Consider the following 8,702-nt stretch of genomic DNA (forward strand, 5'->3'; position numbering starts at 1 on the left):
TGAAGTTTTTGCATATGTTGTTTCCAATGTGACCAAGACGGTTCTGCCACATGTAAGTGGTATTATCAGTCTTCTTAAGATGTTTAGCATTAATGTTATAGACATCCTTTTCACATTCAAGATCCAATATGAATAATCCACCAACTATGGGTGCAAATCCATAAAGCATATTCTCATAATATATTGAACAACCATTGTTCACTGATTTATAAGAATAATCCCCACTTATCAAACATGGCCCATAGATAATGTTCTTACATAACTTCGGAACAAAATAATAATTATTTAGTTCTAAGATAAATCCTGAAGGTAAACATAATGTCATCACTGACGGGTTGAGCAGCAATTCCATCACCATTCCCGATAGGCATCACGACTTCATTTCTTCTTAGCTTGTGAATCTTCTGCAGTCCCTGCATTATGTTGCAGATGTGAGCAACTGATTCGGTATCAAATACCCATGATTTGGAGTTCCCAGTAAGTAGAATACCAATAGCATGAACTTGTATAACTTTTATACCTTTACCAGAAGACGAGTTCTTCTTATCTGCCAGATATTTCAAGCAATTTCTCTTCCAATGTCCTTTCTCTCTATAGTAGAAACATATAGTCTCGTGATGTCTACTACGCAACTTTATTCTTGTAGACTTGTGTTGGGCCTCCAGGCGCAAAGTTTTGTAGGACTGTAGCAATTTTCCCTCAAGTGGATGACCTAAGGTTTATCAATCCGTGGGAGGCGTAGGATGAAGATGGTCTCTCTCAAATGACCCGACAACCAAATACAAGAAATCTCTTGTGTCCCCAACACACCTAATACAATGGCAAATTGTATAGGTGCACTAGTCCGGCGAAGAGATGGTGATAAAAGTGTAATATAGATAGTAGAAATATATTTTTATAATTTGGATAAATAAAAACAGCAAGGTAACAAATAGTAAACGGGCACAAAACGGTATTGCAATTCTTAAAAATGAGGCCTAGGGTCCGTACTTTCGCTAGTGCAATATCTCAACAGTGCTAATATAATTGGATCATATAACCACCCCTCAAAGTGCAATGAAGAATCACTTCAAAGTTCATATCTAGCGGAGAACATAAGACGAAATTGTTTGTAGGGTACGAAACCACCTCAAAGCTATTCTTTCCGATTAATCTATCCTAGAGTTCGTACTAAAATAACACGAAGCTATTCTTTCCGATCGATCTAACCAAGAGTTTGTACTAAAATAACACCAAAGCAAATTCAGATTCATAATACTCGATTCAACACAAAGAACTTCAAAGAGCGCCCCAAGATTTCTACCGAAGAAACAAAGACAAGAACGTGCATCAACCCCCATGCATAGATTACCCCAATGTCACCTCGGGAATCCACGAGTTGAGTGCCAAAACATATATCAAGTGAATCAATACGATACCCCATTGTCACCACAAGTATTCAATTCCAAGACATATATTAAGTGCTCTCAAATCCGTAAAAGTATTCAATCCGATAACAACAAAATATCAAAGGGAAAAACTCAATTTATCACAACAAGATAGAGAGGGGAAAACACCATATGATCCGACTATATTAACAAATCCCGCGGTACATCAAGATCATGACATCTCAAGAACACGAGAGAGAGAGAGAGAGAGAGAGAGAGAGAGAGATTAAACACATAGCTACTGGTACAAACCCTCAGCCCCGAGGGTGGATACTCCCTCGTCATCATGGTCGCCGCCAGGATGATGAAGATAGCCACCGGAGATGATTCCCCCCCTCTCCCAGGGTGTCAGAAAGGGTCTAGATTGGTTTTCGGTGGCTACAGAGGCCTGCGGTGGCGGAACTTCTGATCTATGTTAACCCCGAGGGTTTTTAGAATATTTGGGATTTTATAGGGCAAAGAAGGGGTGCGAGAGGCCATCGAGGTGGGCACAAACCACCTGGGCGTTCTTGGGCCCCCAGGCACGCCCTGGTGGGTTGTGCCCCCCTCGGGGCACCACCCCAGGTGCTTCTCTGGCCCATCCTATGTGTTCTAGTCCATAAAAAATCTCCAAAAAGTTCCGCGGTGTTTGGACTCCGTTTGATATTGATTTCCTGCGATGTAAAAAAGCAAAAAATAGCAACTGGCACTGGGTCAATAGGTTAGTCCCAAAAAATGATATAAAGTTGCTAGAAAATTATTGTAAAACATCCAAGAATGGTAATATAATGGCATGAATACTTCATAAATTATAGATATGTTGGAGACGTATCAGCATCCCCAAGCTTAATTCCTACTCGTCCTCGAGTAGGTAAATGATAAAATAAATAATTTATGAAGTGTGAATGCTAGCAAAGTGCATAAGTTTGATTAATGATGATTTCAATCACTTTTCCTAGCAGCATAACATCAATTCCTTCTCATAAAATTTCTCATGTTAAAGTAGCAACCAATTCACATGTTAAGTGATGCGTCTCCAACGTATCTATAAATTTTGATTGCTCCATGCTATTATATATTATGCTTTGGATGTTTAATGGGCTTATTTATACACTTTTATATTATTATTGGGACTAACCTATTAACCGGAGGCCCAACCCAAATTGCTGTTTGTTTGCCTATTTCAGTGTTTCGCAGAAAAAGAATATCAAACGGAGTCCAAACGGAATGAAACCTTCGGGAGCGTGATTTTTGAAATGAACATGATCCAGAGGACTTGGAGTGGATGTCAAGCAACCAACGCGGAAGCCACGAAGTAGGAGGGCGCACCCTCCACCCTCGTGGGCCCCTCGTGGCTCCACCGACCTACTTCTTCCTCCTATATATACCTACATACCCTCAAAACATCCAGGAGCACCATGAAAACCTAATTCCACCGCCGCAACCTTTTGTACCCGCGAGATCCCATCTTGGGGCCTTTTCCGGCGCTCCGCCGGAGGGGGCATTGATCAAACTTGTACATTAACACCATAGCCTCTCCGATGATGTGTGAGTAGTTTACCTCAGACCTTCAGGTCCATTGTTATTAGCTAGATGGCTTCTTCTCTCTCTTTGGATCTCAATACAAAGTTCTCCTCGATTCTCTTGGAGATCTATTCGATGTAATCTTCTTTTGCGGTGTGTTTGTCGAGATCCGATGAATTGTGGGTTTATGATCAAGATTATCTATGAACAATATTTGAATCTTCTCTGAATTCTTTTATGCATAATTTTCGGGGTTCCAGAAGTTTGTGTTAGTTAAAGATTACTACAGACTGTTCTGTTTTTGAAAGATTCTGTTTTTCGTGTGTTGTTTGTTTATTTTGATGAATCTATGGCTAGTAATGGAGTTTATAAACCATAGAGAAGATGGAATACAGTAGGTTTAACACCAATATAAATAAATAATGAGTTCATTACAGTACCTTGAAGTGGTGTTTTGTTTTCTTTCGCTAACGGAGCTCACGAGATTTTCTGTTAAGTTTTGTGTTGTGAAGTTTTCAAGTTTTGGGTAAGGATTTGATGGATTATGTAACAAGGAGTGGCAAGAGCCTAAGCTTGGGGATGCCCAAGGCACCTCAAGGTAAAATCCAAGGACACCAAAAATCCTAAGCTTGGGGATGCCCCGGAAGGCATCCCCTCTTTTGTCTTTGTCTATCGGTAACTTTACTTGGAGCTATATTTTTATTCACCACATGATATGTGTTTTGCTTGGAGCGTCTTGTATGATTTGAGTCTTTCCTTTTTAGTTTACCACAATCATCTTCTCTGTACACACCTTTTGAGAGAGACACACATGAATCGGAATTTATTAGAATACTCTATGTGCTTTACTTATATCTTTTGAGCTATATAGTTTTTGCTCTAGTGCTTCACTTATATCTTTTAGAGCACGGTGGTGGTTTGATTTTATAGAAATAATTGATCTCTCATGCTTCACTTATATTATTTTGAGAGTCCTTTAGAACAACATGGTAATTTTCTTTTGATATTATAAAAAAACTTTCATATAAGTGCATTGAATACTAAGAGAAGTTTGATACTTGATGATTGTTTTGAGATATGGAGATAGTGATATTAAAGTTGTGCTAGTTGAGTAGTTGTGAATTTGAGAAATACTTGTGTTCAAGTTTGCAAGTCCCGTAGCATGCACGTATGGTAAACTTTGTGTAACAAATTTGAAACATGAGGTGTTATTTGATTGTCTTCCTTATGAGTGGCAGTCGGGGACGGGCGATGGTCTTTTCCTATCAATCTATCCCCCTAGGAGCATGCACGTAATACTTGGTTTTTGATGACTTGTAGATTTTTGCAATAAGTATGTGAGTTCTTTATGACTAATGTTGAGTCCATGGATTATACGCACTCTCACCCTTCCATCATTGCTAGCCTCTTTGGTACCGTGCATTGCCCTTTCTCACTTTGAGAGTTGGTGCAAACTTCTCCGGTGCATCCAAACCCCGTGATACGATACACTCCATCACACATAAACCTCCTGATGTCTTCCTCAAAACAGCCACCATACCTACCTATTATGGCATTTCCATAGCCATTCCGAGATATATTGCCATGCAACTTTCCACCATTCCGTTTATTATGACACGCATCATCATTGTCATATTGCCTTGCATGATCATGTAGTTGACATCGTATTTGTGGCAAAGCCACCGTTCATAATTATTTCATACATGTCACTCATGAGTCATTGCACATCCCGGTACACCGTCGGAGGCATTCATATAGAGTCATATCTTGTTCTAGTATCGAGTTGTAATCATTGAGTTGTAAATAAATAAATAGAAGTGTGATGATCATCATTAATAGAGCATTGTCCCAAAAAAGAGAAGAAAAAGGCCAAAAAAAAGAAGGCCCAAAAAAATTAAAAAATAATAAAAAGGGGCAATGCTACTATCCTTTTTTCCACACTTGTGATTCAAAGTAGCACCATGATCTTTCTGATAGAGAGTCTCTTGTTTTGTCATTTTCATATACTAGTAGGAATTTTTCATTATAGAACTTGGCTTGTATATTCCAACAATGGGCCTCCTCAAGTGCCCTGGGTCTTCGTGAGCAAGCAAGTTGGATGCACACCCACCTAGTTTATTTTGTTAAGCTTTCATACATTTATAGATTTAGTGCATCCATTGCATGGCAATCCCTACTCCTTGCATTGACATCAATTGATGGGCATCTCCCTAGCCCATTGATTAGCCGCGTCAATGTGAGACTTTCTCATTTTTGTCTTCTCCACATAACCCCCTTCATTATATTCTATTCCACCCATAGTGCTATATCCATGGTTCACGCTCATGTATTGCGTGAAAGTTGAAAAACGTTTGAGATTACTATAGTATGAAACAATTGCTTGGCTTGTCATCAGGGTTGTGCATGACGAGAGCATTCTTGTGTGACGAAAATGGTGCATGACAAAACTATATGATTTTGTAGGGATGAACTTTCTTTGGCCAAATTATTTTGAGAAGACATGATTGCTTAGGTAGTATGCTTGAAGTATTATTATTTTTATGTCAATATTAAGCTTTTATCTTGAATCTTTCGGATATGAACATTCATGCCACAATAAAGAAAAATTACATTGAGAAATATGTTAGGAAGCATTCCACATCAAAAATTCTGTTTTTATCATTTACCTACTCGAGGACGAGCAGGAATTAAGCTTGGGAATGCTTGATACGTCTCCAACGTATCTATAATTTTTGATTGCTCCATGCTATTATGTATTCTGTTTTGCATGTTTAATGGGCTTATTTATACACTTTTATATTATTTTTGGGACTAACCTATTAACCGGAGGCCCAGCCCAAATTGTTGTTTTTTGCCTATTTCAGTGTTTCGCAGAAAAAGAATATCAAACAGAGTCCAAACGGAATGAAACCTTAGGGAGTGTGATTTTTGGAATGAACGTGATCCAGAGGACTTGGAGTGGACGTCAAGCAACCAACGAGGAAGCCACGAGGCAGGGGGCGCGCCTACCCCCCTGGGCGCGCCCTCCACCCTCGTGGCTCCACCGACCTACTTATTCCTCCTATATGTACCTACGTACCCTGAAAACATCCAGGAGCACCACAAAAACCTAATTCCACCGCCGCAACCTTCTGTACCCGTGAGATCCCATCTTGGGGCCTTTTCCAGCGCTTCACCGGAGGGGGCATTGATCACGGAGGGCTTCTACATCAACACCATAGCCTCTCCGATGATGTGTGAGTAGTTTACCTTGGACCTTCGGGTCCATTGTTATTAGCTAGATGGCTTCTTCTCTCTCTTTGGATCTCAATACAAAGTTCTCCTCGATTCTCTTGGAGATATATTCGATGTAATCTTCTTTTGCGGTGTGTTTGTCAAGATCCGATGAATTGTGGGTTTATGATCAAGATTATCTATGAACAATATTTGAATCTTCTCTGAATTCTTTTATGTATGATTGGTTATCTTTGCAAGTCTCTTCGAATTTTCAGTTTGGTTTGGCCTACTAGATTGATCTTTCTTGCAATAGGAGAATTGCTTAGCTTTGGGTTCAATCTTGCGGTGCTCGATCCCAGTGACAGTAGGGGAAACGACACGTATTGTATTGTTGCCATCGAGGATAAAAAGATGGGGTTTATATCATATTGCATGAGTTTATCCCTCTACATCATGTCATCTTGCTTAAAGCGTTACTCCGTTCTTATGAACTTAATACTCTAGATGCATGCTGGATAGCGGTCGATGTGTGGAGTAATAGTAGTAGATGCAGGCAGTAGTCGGTCTACTTTTCACGGACGTGATGCCTATATACATGATCATACCTAGATATTCTCATAACTATGCTCAATTCTATTAATTGCTCGACAGTAATTTTTTCACTCACCGTAATACTTATGCTATCTTGAGAGAAGCCACTAGTGAAACCTATGGCCCCCGGGTCTATCTTCCATCATATTAATCTCCCGACAACTAGCTATTTCTGGCACCATTTATTTTGCAATCTTTACTTTCAATCTATATCATAAAAATACCAAAAATATTTATCTTATTATTATTATCTCTATCAGATCACACCTTGCAAGTGGTAGTGAAGGGATTGGCAACCCCTTTATCGCGTTGGTTGCGAGGTTCTTATTTGTTTGTGTAGGTACGAGGTGACTCGCGCGTGGTCTCCTACTGGATTGATACCTTGGTTCTCAAAAACTGAGGGAAATACTTATGCTACTTTGCTGCATCACCCTTTCCTCTTCAAGGGAAAACCAACGCATGATCAAGCCATGGAAACTAGAAAACAAGCAAACTATGCATAGAAAACAGAATCTGTCAAAAACAGAACAATCTATAGTAATCTGTACTGCAACCATACTTCTGCTACTCCAAAAATTCTGAAAAATTAGGACATCCTGGGGAATTTGTCTGTTAATCTTCTTCAAAAAGAATTAGTATTTTATCGCGCTTCTGTTAAAAATGATAATTATTTTCCTGAGCGCAAAAGTTTCAGTTTTTCAGCAAGATCAAATCAACTATCACTGTAAGCCATCCCAAAGGTCTTACTTGGCACTTTATTGAAACAAAAGCAATAAAACATGATTACTATAGTAGCCTAATCACGTGAGCACACAAAAATAGTAGGTAAAAGTGTTGGGTTGTCTCCCAACAAACGCTTTTCTTTAAAGCCTTTTAGCTAGGCATGATGAGTTCAATGATACTCACATAAAAGTAAAGAGTTGAAGCATAAAGAGAGCATCATGAATCACATGGCAAGCAAATTTAAGTCTAACCCACTTCCTATGCATAGGGATTTTGTGAGCAAATAATTTATGAGAGCAAGAATCAACTAGCATAGGAAGGCAAAACAAGTGCAACTTCAAAATTTTCAACACATAGAGAGGAAACTTGATATTATTGCAATATGCAAAAGCATATGTTCCTCTCTCATGGTAATTTTCAGTAGAATCATGAATGAAGTCAACAATATAACCATCACATAAAGCATTCTTTTCATGATACATATGCATATAAATTTTGTTACTCTCCACATAAGCAAAGTTATTCTCATGAATAGTAGTGGGAGCGAACTCAACAAAATAACTATCATGTGATTGAAAATTAAAATCATGATCACAAGTTTCATGGTTATCATTTTTCCTTATAGCATACATGTCATCACCAAAATCATCATAGATAGGAGGCATGCTTTCATCATAATAAATTTTCTCATCACAACTTGGGGAGCTAAAAATATCATATTAATCAAATATAGCATCCCCAAGCTTATGGCTTTGTATATCATTAGCATCATGGATATTCAAAGAATCCATACTAACAACATTGCAATCATGCTCATCATTCAAATATTTTGTGCCAAACATTTTATTGACTTCTTCTTCTAACAATTAAGCACAATTTTTTGAACCATCATTTTCAAGAAAGATATTATAAAGATGATCAATAATATGATGAAACCTCAATTCCATTTTTATGTAGTTTTCTTTTAAAAGCCAAACTAGTGATAAAACAAGAAACTAAAAAATTCAATTGCAAGATCTAAAGATATACCTTCAAGCACTCACCTCCCCGACAACGGCGCCAGAAAAGAGCTTGATGTCTACTACGCAACTTTATTCTTGTAGACTCGTGTTGGGCTTCCAAGCGTAGAGTTTTGTAGGACAGTAGCAATTTTCTCTCAAGTGGATGACCTAAGGTTTATCAATCCGTGGGAGGCGTAGGATGGAGATGGTATCTCTCAAACGACCCTGGAACCAAATACAA

Source organism: Triticum aestivum, chromosome 4A (assembly GCF_018294505.1).
Source record: "Triticum aestivum cultivar Chinese Spring chromosome 4A, IWGSC CS RefSeq v2.1, whole genome shotgun sequence".
NCBI classification, from domain to species: Eukaryota; Viridiplantae; Streptophyta; class Magnoliopsida; order Poales; family Poaceae; genus Triticum; species Triticum aestivum.